Below are 12,529 nucleotides of genomic sequence, written 5' to 3'. Positions count from 1 at the left end.
TAGAAAAAAGAGCCCACAGCAACATTTTGTCCCGTGACCAGCTTAGGCACAGACGAGGGGGGGGGGGGTGGGATAAGGCCAAATGAATCCAACATGTAGCACAGAGGCGCTCCCAACAGGCCCCTTTTGGGTGCCCTGAGTGCACTGGGAGATACAGATGCCAGGCTGTCCAGTGTCTGTCAACTCCTCCCGGTTGCCCTTCTTCTTTACAGCAGGTGCCCCTTTCATCCAGTGTGGCCCATGGTGACATTAGGTGTCAGGGTGCTCTGGGGGCTCCCCTGGGACAAAGAAGCCGTTTTAAGCAGATGCATTAGCAGGTCGGCTGCAGAGAACAGTGGAAAAGCTCCTCTCCCTTATCTAACCACCCTGCAAGCCTCCCCTCTCACCCCTCATCATGTGGGCTGCCCACAGCCCAACGATCACTGGCGTCCCGGGAGCCCTCCATTTCCAAGCACCCCAAAAAGTGGGAGGAATGGTATCTACCTCATCGCTTCATGGGGCAATTCGGAAATCGTCAAATAGCAGCCACACGTAAGGGACTGATGACTGATAAATGGGAAAAAAGCAAAAGATGGCCATTTCGGTAGCTTGTGCTTTAACACAAGGATGGGAGCCCCTTGTAAAAATTGTATCAATACACCTCTCACCGAGACAGAAACAGACACTGCTCTTGACTGAACACCAAGGTGAATGAAAGAAAACCAAGAGCCGGGGTCTCTGCTCCCCCAGCTAACATCTATCAAGGGCCTGGGCCAGGCCAAGACCCATGCTGAATGCTGGCTATTCCCCGCTTAATCCACTCAACAGCCCCAGGATGGCAGGTCGAGGTATTACTTCACTCTGTAGATGACAAAACTAGGGTCGAGAGAGGTTGAGTAACTTGCCTAAAGTCACGCGGCTAAGAAGCAGCCTAACCCCAGAGCAGCAGTTCTCAGTGGGGGGAATTTTGCCCCCAGGAGGCATGTGGCATGGAGACATGTTTGGTTGTCATAACTGGGGGATTATTACTGGGAGCTCATGGGCAGGAGCCAGAGACAGCGCTAAAGATTCTCCAGGGCACAGGACTGCCCCGAACAACCAAGTACCATTCAGCAGATGTGGGGAAACCTCACCCCGAGCTTCTATTCTCATCCATTGCGCTGTACCGTCTCCCTTCTTGTTTTCTAACGTGCCCACAAAAGGGCAATAAATATCTTTTTAACGTGACCATAAATCAGAGTACCATAGCCCTGGAGTCAATGCTGAAAATTGAAAACACTTATCATGCCTTACTTTCCTTGACTTCCTCCAATGCTTCCACCCCAAGGCTTTGAACTTGCTTTTCCCTCCGCCTGAGCAGTTCTTTCCCCCTTCCCACCAAATCCCTCATGTGTGTTCAGGGCTCACACATCACCTCCTATGCACCAACCATTACCTTCTTTTTTTTTTTTTTTTTTTTTAAGTTTATTTATTTTAAGACAGAGAGAGAGAGAGCGGGAGGGGGAGGAGCAGAGAGAAGAGAGACAATCCCAAGCAGGTTCCACACAGCCAGTGCAGAGCCCAATGTGGGGCTCAATCTCACAAACCATGAGATCATGACCTGCACCAACATCAAGAGCTCGACACTTAACTGACTGAGCCACCCAGGCGCCCCCAACCATCACCTTCTTAATAAGTCCTTTTCTGACCATCCCACCCTTCCCCATAGCAATCCTCACCCCAGACATGACAGCTATGTTTATCTGTATGTGATCTAGTTCGTCTCATTAGATTGTAAGCTCCATGAGGGCAGGAATCTGTTTCTGTGTTACTTATTGCTGTTTCCTCAACACACAGAAAAATGTCTGGCACACAGCAGGAACTCAATAGATATTTGGTGAAACAATGACTGACTGACTGACTGACCAACTGAGTCATAAGTGAAGGAACTAGCTGAGGTTCCTTCCTCAGGACTTCAAGAGCGTTGGCTTTCCCAAAGCCTCAGCATCATCAGGGGGAGAAGATCTCTACAGAACCTGGATCATCTTGCTACAGTAACGTGTAGATCCGGGTCGGCACACCTTTTCCTGCAAAGAGCCAGATAAATATTTTTGGCTTGGTAGGCTGTCCAGCGTCTGGAGAAACTACTCAACCCTGCCCCTGGTAGTACAAAAGCAACCCTGGAAGATACAGGAACGAATCATTACGCCTGGCTGAGTTTCAGCGATACTTTAAGAACACTGAAAATTTGGAGGCACCTGGGTAGCTCAGTCAGTTAAGCATCCGACTCCTGGTTTCAGCTCAGGTCATAATCTCACAGTCGCCACACTGAGCGTGGAGCCTGCTTGAGATTCTGTCTCTCTCTCTCTCTCTCTCTCTCTCTCTCTCTCTCTGCTCCTCTCCCCACCTCAAGCACTCTCTCTAAGGTAAAAAAAAAAAATAATAATAATAATAATAAACCTTATTTTTTTTAAGTTTATTTATTTTTTGAGAAAGAGACAGAGTGCAAGTGGGAGAGGGGCAGAAAGAGAAGGAGACAGAATGGGAAGCAGGCTCCAGGCTCTGAGCTGTCAGCACAGAGCCCGGCCCATAGGGCTCGAACTCACGAACCATGAGATCACGACCTGAGCCGAAGTTGGATGCTTAACTGACGGAGCCACCCAGGCACCCAAATAAATAAACTTAAAAAAATAAAATTAAAAAAACCTGATAATTTGAATTTCATGGAATTTTCATGTGTCAGTAAATTATTCTTCTTGATTTTTTTTTCCAACCACTTCAAAATGTAAAAACGATTCTTAGCTCACAGGCCACACAAAAACGGGAGATGAACTAGATGTGGCCCAAAGGCCACAGTAGACTCACTAGTTCCAGATCTTTGCGAATTTTGGTGATCTATTCAAAAGGGATGGCCCAGAGTCCTTGCAGGATCCTCATTCACCATCATGGCACGCCCCAGAGGTTGGCTCTTCACATCCTTGTCTACCTCAGTTTACCTCTGTGGAGACAGAGGCCTGACATGACTTATCCGAGGTCACAGCACCCCGGCCGCTGACTCCAGGGCTAGAATTCTGTCTGCACTTAACAGATTGTCACCAAACCTTGTCCATAATGGATACAAAGCCCTCAATTAATCCATTATTGATTTCTGAGAGTTAGCAGGGAAGATCCCAGGGATGTGAGCATCGGAATCAGCAACGATTCCTGAGCTGAGATACAAATGCCAAATCAACGACAGGGCAGTCGCGCATCTATCCCCCAGCCCAGAAGGCTGTGCCACCTGCCCTGGAGAAAGAAGACGTGGGTGCCAACAGCCGTTTGCCCTTCGGTGTTACAGGAAAAAGTTAACGACACAGAAAATCGGCTGTGCTGCCCAGGATGGCAAATAGGAACTTGAAAGGTGAAGGCTTCATAATAAACACACAGGGCTTATACTTTAATATACCTAAGCCAGGCGTGACCCTTTCCCACCTTAATTTTAGAAACGTTCCTGAATGGTAATTAAGACACTCAAACGAAAGGCAGAGACTCGGGGGGAAAACTCACATCCAAAATCCAAAAAGTTGGAACCACATTCCTCAGGAGTACTGTCCCAGAAAAAACCCCTGACTACATATATATATCACCTTAAAACGGCCCCCAAGTCTACTGCACCAATGTTTTCTCGGTGTGTGGAAGACAAAAACAAACAAACAAAGCCTTCCAAGTTCCAGCACGACCTCAAGGAAGGGCTACCTCCCCTGCCCCACCACCCCCCCAGTAATCAGGTCATGTTGAAGCACCGATGGAAATGCCAAAGCCCTGAGCCTCACCCCTCAGGAGCTGTACACCTAGAATCAGAACGAAAATGGCCATAAAAACCAGGATGATGACTCAGTTCAGCATCTGAAGCAGTGGACCCCTCTCTTGTTCCTTCCTCCCCAAATCCTTTTGCTACGGAATTCTTAAGGCAAAGGTTTAAGCCTAATAGGATCTCAATGAAAACATCTGGGATGGGCTGATGGGTGAATCCTAAACAAAAATGCCCGGATGCCTGGAGCCGGCTCTTCACACTCTGGAATTCAAGATGGCGTCTCCAGTTGGGTTTCCACTGATGACGTTGGTGGCGCTTGGCTTGTTCTGTCTCTAAACTGCCTTCCCCTCTTCCTCCTCCGCTCTGGTCCTACAAGCTAACCATCTAGCCTGGATTCGACTTGCTGAGGAATCACTTTCATTGTGCTCCTTCCTGTTCAGAGAACTGAAATAGACCTTTTCTCAAGCAACTTCTTCTGTCTCAATAATTGACTATATTGGTGACCATAAAATTGATTTCGCAAACCAGGATACTTCTGAAATTAAAGGGGTACTATTAATAATTATGCCAGGACTACAGCAATAAACTGGAACTGTCCAGGACATACTAGGGCACAGGGTCCCACAACTATAAGACGTTGGAGGAAGCACCCTATATTATCTCGTTAACCCTGCGTCACCTTTTTAACCAAGTAGTTCCTAGGGGCGCCTGGGTGGCGCAGTCATTTAAGTGTCCGACTTCGGCTCAGGTCATGATCTTTCAGTCCGTGGGTTCGAGCCCCACGTTGGGCTCTGTGCTGATTGCTCAGAGCCTGGAGCCTGCTTCAGATTCTGTGTCTCCCTCACTCTCTGCCCCTCCCCTGGTCATGCTTTGTGTGTGTGTGTGTGTGTGTGTGTCTCTCTCTCTCTCTCAAAAATAAATAAACTTTAAAAAATTGTAATAAAATATAAAATAAAATAAATAAATAAAATAAAATAAAATAAAATAAAATAAAATAAAATAAAATAAATAACAAACAGTTCCCAGCATAACACCTGAAACATCATAGGTGCTTGATAATAAATATTTGTGAAACTGATTCTATAAATTGTAAGAGCCCTACATGGTAACATAGGTACGAGCTGCTTGGGATTTGTTTCCGTAAATGCTGCAGATGATTACAAAATAAAATCCTACTAGAAAATCATGGCTTCTGATAGTCTATGTCATTTTATTTCCACCATGGGTATTTTAAAACCTCTCACTGTATTGTGTATAATAATAATTAACAGTAGTTATCACATACTGAGTCCTGTGTATATTCATTACAGTCAAGAAACCTTGGATACACCCTCCCAAACACCCTAATAAGGAAGCATTAGTATATCTAGTCTCTAAGTGAAGAAAATGAGGCCCAGCAAGGCTAAAGAATTCAAGGTTACAGATTCTGGCCAAGCTCATCCCTTTCCACTGACTAGAAAACTGGCCAACCAGAACTTCCTGGTTCCCAAGGTGGTAGGTTTCAAAACCACTTCATGATCAAGACAAAGTGGCATGTCATTCAGCCAACTATCCCAGAGCCATGAAATTGGCCACATGTGGCCCAGCCGTACCACTGACCGTCCGTCCACTGCACTAACTACAACATTACACGGATCCAAACTAAATGAAAAGGAGAAGGCCTGGAAGAACATTAGGAAGACACTATGATAACATAAAGCACAACCCTTCTTTGAAGGAAGTCAGAGATGGGCACCTTGATTTCCAAGTTCCCAGTAGGCTTTGCAGGACAGCCCCACAAACGGGACCTGCCAACAGAATTTCCTAAGTGATGGAAGGAAGTGAGCCCGTGGAGGTGAAGGGAGAAGAGCTTGTATTAGTAACAAGACCAAAGAAAATTGCTTTTGAGGAGGGGAGGGAATTTAGGCTGTGAACTCCATAGGCTGGAGGCTGATTCAACCCAGGGTTGCCCCAAACTGCTCGGGCCTTTCGTCCAACTTTTTTTTCTCAGTGAAATTCCACAAGTCTAAAAAATTCATCTCCCATGATGCTTGGATTTATGGGAGTTTCACCTCTAACACAAGAGGTTTAAAGCCCTCCCCCTTCCACCCCACCCACTTAAAAGTATGTATAAATTCCCCAAAGCTATGAAACAAGGCACTCTCATGGGTACATTCCTCAAATTACAAGCTACCAAAATACTTGACAGTAACACACTGGGTTGTTGACTCCTCTGTTAAAAAAAAAAAAAAAAAAAAAAATTCAAGAAGCTCACATATCCACTTGCAAGAATCACAAACCAACTTCTCCTAAATACACTCCCAGGAAACGAGCTGACCAGCTCAGCCCCAACAAGGGGAAAGCTTTGTCTGCCGAACAAGAGATTCTCTTCATTAATGCCTCCCTTGTATTGATTATGGACGACATGCTGTATAAACAGTTTCCACACCGAGGAGGAAGGAGCAAAGTTTTGCTGCAGTCACTAAATTCAATAGGAGTTACCAACTCCCTGCAGAGTCCATTCTGCTCCTGAAAACATATTCGGCCATCCCTCATCTCAAAGGCTCTAAACCCACCAAGATGGGCGCCATGTTCCCTGCAGCTGCCAGCCAGAAGACCATATAGACTTTTAGCCTAAAAATTAACTAGGTTCTGGGGCACCTGCCTGGCTCGGTCAGTAGAGCATGCGACTCTTGATCTGGCAGTCGTGAGTTCAAGCCCCATATTGGGCACAGAGATTACTTTAAAAAAAAAAAAAACAATTAACCATGCTCTAAGAACAGCCTAGAGCAACACTCTTATCTTCACCATGCATAAACTGTAAACTGCAACTCACATTCTCCAACCCCACCTTTTGGGTTCCAAGATCCTCATTTCTCACAGGGCTGCAGACTAGAACCCAACAGTGCATGAAATGGACATGAGACTCAGTTACTAAGACTGGGTTTAGGGCGGAAAATCCGATAGAGGTGTTTAAAAAAATAATAATAAAAGAATTGTTACATATCTCTTGCATAAACACTGTTGTGTGGGGTCTTGCTAAACAGAAGATGAATATGTAGCTAAATACATTTCTCTGCCCCCTTGAGACCAAGCTCCGGCCAGTGGCGTGAGGGTAGAGGTGGTGACTCCCAATTCCAGGCCTGACTCAGTATCGGCGTCCCTCTGTGGAAGAAATGGCGAGGTTAGTCATTGTGGCAAATTACCAACGTGGCCCCACTTCTTCACTCCTCCCCGATGCTCTCCTCTGGCCTCAGAACTCTGCACGCCATTCTGGGCAGCGCACTCTGCCCCGTGTTCTGACCCGGGGCTCGGCCGTGTGACTTATTCTGGTCAACAGGATGCCAGCAAACACGGACAAGAGACAGGCACAGCACAGTCGAACCACCTCAGTCATCCCAGCCAAGGCCATTCCGGTAAGTGACCCGCGGCCACTAGAGCAAAGCTGGCTTAGACCACCCAGATGTGTGAACGATAAATGACTATTGTGTGCTACCGAGGCTTAGCGGTTGTCTGCTAGGCGGAATGTTAGAGCACCACGGTCATCATCCCTTTCAACAGATGGAAACACCACGGCACAGAGAGGAAAAGTGCATTCATCAGGGTTACACGACTGGTACCTGGCAAAGCTGGAATGTGAAAGCAGGCAGGGGGCTCTTACGGTCTTTGCTCCTCTCCATTTCATCCACCTTAACTTTTCTCAACAAAGCAGCAACAGTGGACTCAATCGGCAGGAGGCAAAGTGCTCTGCCCAGGTTCGCTGTGGGGGGCCTCCAGGCTGGGAGCAGGGGTCCTGGGGACCCTGCCAATTGGCGGCACCCATCCTCTTCCAGCCGCTGCGTTAGCACGGACAGTGATGGAGGCTGTCTGTTCACAGGGAGCTGTGCCCTAAGCAGAAGGAGCCTGCACCCCAGACCTCTCCCTGCCCTTCCCTGCACTGCAGTGTCATAACCCAGACCCTTGGCCTCCAGAGAGGCCTCCTCGGGGCCAGCGCCTGGAGCCAGCAGGGGCTTCCTCTCCACCAGCCTCCTCCCCATGCCTACCCCTCCAAGGCTTTCTTTCCTGCTTGGCTGCGCAGTGTCTTTTCCCATTCACCAGGAAATCTGCAGAAATGCCTCTGGCACCTGCCTCTGCTCTCACCTCCCTCACCTCCACTTCCTGTTTCCGGACTGCTTAAGCCTGACTTCCAAATTATCCCATCTGGAGGTCAACTGTTGTGACAGCCAGCTGTATATGTCCCCTCTCCCGTCCCCACTGCCCCCCCCCCCCCCCAAGTAACGAATAACGGCTTGGCAAAGAAAGCGTAAACCTCTGCCAAAATAACGTCAGGATGACTCACAGAGTTACTGTGTCCTCTTACCCCTCTACCCAGCCAGGTCCCCCTTGCATTTTCCATCTTCGCCAATCACCAAGGGACCAAAGGTGACCACTCTAACCTGAGCACTAGCACTGGTGTCCTCAAAGCGGCACACCTGTACCAGAATGCCCCGGGACGCTCGTCTGCGAAGCAGCTTCCTGAGCCTCACCCTGGCCCTGCTCAATTAGACCACCTGCAGGAGGCATAGAAGCTGTGGTCATAGTAAGTCTCCCCAGCACTTAAAAATAGCCTTCCTAGTGACAATCTTAAGTTGCAGGACCACAGCAACACCCGCCAACGGTCAGCAAGTAGCTGACATGCTTTATCCCACATAAAGCTGGCCTCCCTTCAGCTCTAGAAGTAGGTACGACTTTCCTACCATTTTAGAGGCAAGGAAACGGAGGCCCCGCGATATGAAATAATAGCCAGGTCACAGAGCTAATACGTAGCAGTGTTGGGCTTTGAACAGAGATCTACCCCACGTTCCAAACCTGCTCTGAACAACTCCTACACAAGGTGATGTAAGTATTTCCAAATGCCGGCGACCCTGGATGTCTGTGTTCACTTGCCGTGCATCTCTGTGGTCCAGGAAGCCATTATTAGAATGCAAACTCAAAACGCGGGCACCTTACTTTCAGAAAAGTCTCTGCACGCTCACTTGTGGTGGGTGAGTGTAGTGTAACCACTGGATTTCAGGGATGGGAAGGACGGAGCCAATGTCACAGCTTATCCAACCTCAATTCCCACCCAGTGCCAGAGGGTGGGGGGACTCACGAGTAAAGATGACACTGGTTATCTTCATAGGTCACCAGCACAGAGAAAATCCTTTGCGTCTTCTCCCAGCTAATCCTATTTTAGCAAAGCATTAGGCACCAAGTCGGTAAATAATGACACACTGGACAAAGAGCTGAAGTGCTAAGCAGATAATAATAATAATAATAATAATAATGGTAATGACAGCAACAGCTACATGTACCTCCTTTGACTCCAAGGAACATTATCCCCATTGCACAGATGAAGAAACTTACAGAGGTTAAGTAATCTGCCCCGGGCCACGCAGCCAGTTCAGAACGAAGGCTGTGACACCAACCCACGCCCGAGTCACTCGGAAATCACCGCCCTGAAAACACTTGCTGTGCAAAGTGTGGCCCCCCCAGAAGGGCAGCATCGACATCGCCCAGGAGCTTGTTAGAAATGCAGAATCCCAGGCCGCACCCCAGACGCACGAAGTCAGGCGGGAGGGCCCAGTTAAGTCTGCAACGCGTTCATTCGCCTAGATGACGGTTTCTCAGACTCAGCGCTACTGACATCTGCGGCTGGATGATTCTTTGCTCTGAGGACTGTCCTGTGCTGATATTTAACAGCATCCCTGGTTTCTCCCCACTAGATGCCAGCAGTAACTCCCCTTCCTCCCCAGGTCACGAGGACCAGAAATAGCTCTAGCAGTACCCGACGTCCCCTGACAGAGTCACAGAGCCCCCCCAGCAGAGAACCCTGATTAGACTAGAGCACGCTTCTGCAGGGCCGTCTGGCACAGAGAGGAGGTCTGTATGCAAAACTCACAGAGGCCTGTCCCTAGATGCAACACCGATCGCCCTGTGAAACACAGGGCTACGGAATCACAGATCTGCAGATGTCCAGCCCCAGCACCGAGAAGGCTGGACTAGACTAGGCCAGGCTTTGCCAAACCTCACTGTATCCAAGGATCACCTGGAAATTGTTTTAAAAATACAGATTAAGGTAGACCCTACCCAACCATGCGGATCTACTAAATAAGAAACTCTGAATGGGGCCCTGGAATCTGCTTCTTATTTTTTCTTTCAAATTTGTTTAATCTATTTATTTTTGAGAGAGAGAGAGAGAGAGAGAGAGAGAGAGAGAGAGAGAGACAGGGTGAGCAGAGAAGGGGCAAAGAGAGAAGGAGACATAGCATCCGAAGCAGGCTCCAGGGTCTGAGCTGTCAGCACAGAGCCCAAGGTGGGGCTCAAACTCATGAGCCATGAGATCATGACCTGAGCCGAAGTCGGATGTTTAACCGACTGAGTCACCCAGGTGCCCTTCTTTTTCCCTTTTAAATCTTTATTCATTCACTGAGGGCCTATTCTTGACTTTTCAGGTCAGTTCCCAAAGCAATCTCCGGCCACAGAGAAAGGGAACAAGTCCTAACGGGTCCCATATGCCAAGAGCGGTCACCAATGGCGGCCAGGATTCCCAGGAAGGTCAAGGCAGCCCCGTAGTGAACCAGGTCCCCAGTCCTGGTGTGCCTGCCAGGGACACAGGGCCCACAGTCTCACTGGTCATGTCCAATCAGGCAGAGGTGCTCCCAGGTGAGAGAATGGAAAGACCTTGCAGTTGGCTGCTCTGTGTGGGCCTGAGGCTGTTCTAACCATTTACAGCACTCACTCCTTTATTCCTAAACGTACCCACTTTGGAAGGTGGGTGGTAATCACCTACCCCAATGTGCAGGTGGGCAACGAGGCTCTGACAGGGTTAATGACTTGCCCGAGTTTTACGGTCTGGATTTGGGTGTCCCCCCACCCTCCAAAATTCCTATGTTGAAATCTTAAGTTCCCAAGAGGATGGGATTAGGAGGTGAGGACTTTGGGAGGTGCTTCAGCTGTGCGGGGGGGAGCCCTGAGGAACGGGGTTGGTGCCCTTATGAGATGTCCAGCCCCTTCCATGGGGTAAGGACACAGCGAGAAGGAGTCGGCTATGAACCAGAAGGAGGGCCCTCACCCGACCATACTGCCACCGTGATCTAAAAAATAAAAAAAGGCAGAATCCTAGGCGCTGCCCCAGACCTGCTGAATGCGGTGTGAGAAGCGCTGATAAGATAGTTTCTGCACTTGATAATCTGAACTGCCAGCCGTCTGTGGGCTACCCAATTTAACACCCAGAGCGGTCTCCCAGCTAGCTCACATATCCGTTGTTTCACACACGCAGAGAAGTGGGGGTGGAAAGGTAAGACTGGTTGCAGAAGGGATGGAAATAAATTACCACTCACAAATTATCTCCATCCAGTTAAATTACTAGCAGTCTAAAGAGAAGACCCGGGCTGTTGTTTGGGGGGTGGGGGGGGGGGGCGGTATTTTTTGGCCCCCGGCAACTGACAGGTACTTACTCCAACAAGTGGACATCTTCATCAACTGAAGTATCAGGCCAACCTGATCTGTTCTAAAAGCTAAGCATGCCTGGGGGCACCTGAGTGGCTCAGTCGGTTGAGTGTCCGACTTCAGCTCAGGACAGGATCTTGCAGTTCGTGAGTTCAAGCCCCACATCGGGCTCTCTACTGTTGGTTGGAACAGAGCCCGCTTCAGATCCTCTGTCCTCCTCTCTCTGCCCCTCCCCCCACTTGCACTTTCTCAAAAAACAAAGAAAACATTTAAAAATAAATACAAACTAAGCACACGGATGGGCTAAGGGAAGAGGAACAGGAGACAGGGGCGGGCGGAGCTAGGAGCCTCTGCCCGCCCGTGCGCTGGCAGGGGAAGGGAAAGTGATGACAGTGTTTGCTCAGAGCTGTGCTCTGCCCTAAAATTGGCAGCGGCTGGCCATGGCTGTGTGTATGATTAACAGTTTCCACACCAGGGTTTGCTGGAAGGCACTTAAGGTTTGCAACTCCCTTCTGCAAAGGCGCTAGGTCCTGCCGTGTTCCCAGAAGGCTGCCTGCTTCCTTCCTCCTGCATGGGGACCCCGAAGGGGCGGAGGCATGTAGATGGCAACTACAAGTTCCCTCTCTCCAGGCTGACTTCACGCAGCCAAGCCCTGGGCTGAGCGCTTCACCCGCCTCGGCCGATTCAGTCTTCACAAAGGCCACGAGGGTGCCCAGAGGGTGCCAACTGGAGCCCGTCTCTGCAGGTCAGCTGGGCATCTGCAAGCTTAAGTGACTTGCCCAAGGTCAAAAATCTAGTAAAGTGGTTGGGTGAGGATCTGGACATAGGATACGTGTGACCACCAAACGCTAGACCACAAACCCCAAGAGGCAGAAAAGTCCTTCAGGTCCGGCACCTCCCCTTAGCCTCCGCAAGATTATCCAGGAAAGTTAGGGTGTTTGCCTTCAGAAGTGTCCTCTTGACTAACACCTGTCCGTCCCCAGTAACTCCCCAGGCAGCAGGCTTTATGCTTAAGGGCGCAAAATCTGCTAACAGCAGAACCGGGCTCCTGGCCCCGCTGTGAACACAAGGAGGGCAGTCCAATCTGAGCACCTTTCTACTCCACCCCCAGACCCTGGTTTTACCTCTCACCCCAGAACGCTCTGGAAAGCTGCTTCACTCTTGTACCTGTCTCTCTCAGGCTGAGAAACTCAGCGCCCCGATCCTCGAGGACTCTGAGGGAAATGCAGTGCCCTCAACAGCAGGTCCTGGGCACTAGGGATGCGATCAAAGGGCTCTATCCCACCTCCTGACCAAACCTACCTTCCCGCCCCAGCCCCTACACAGATC

The 12,529-nt window shown here is 49.3% G+C and overlaps 1 protein-coding gene across 4 annotated transcripts in view; it reads right to left on the bottom strand.

Annotated features, from left to right (window-relative positions):
• CHST11 (carbohydrate sulfotransferase 11) overlaps positions 1-12,529 on the bottom strand; it is a 264,068-nt gene that overhangs the window by 213,074 nt on the left and 38,465 nt on the right. The window lies entirely within an intron of this gene.

Source organism: Panthera uncia, chromosome B4 (assembly GCF_023721935.1).
Source record: "Panthera uncia isolate 11264 chromosome B4, Puncia_PCG_1.0, whole genome shotgun sequence".
In the NCBI taxonomy this organism is placed as follows: Eukaryota; Metazoa; Chordata; class Mammalia; order Carnivora; family Felidae; genus Panthera; species Panthera uncia.
Note: the sequence above shows the minus strand (reverse complement) of the source record. Positions and strands in the feature narration are given on the sequence as shown.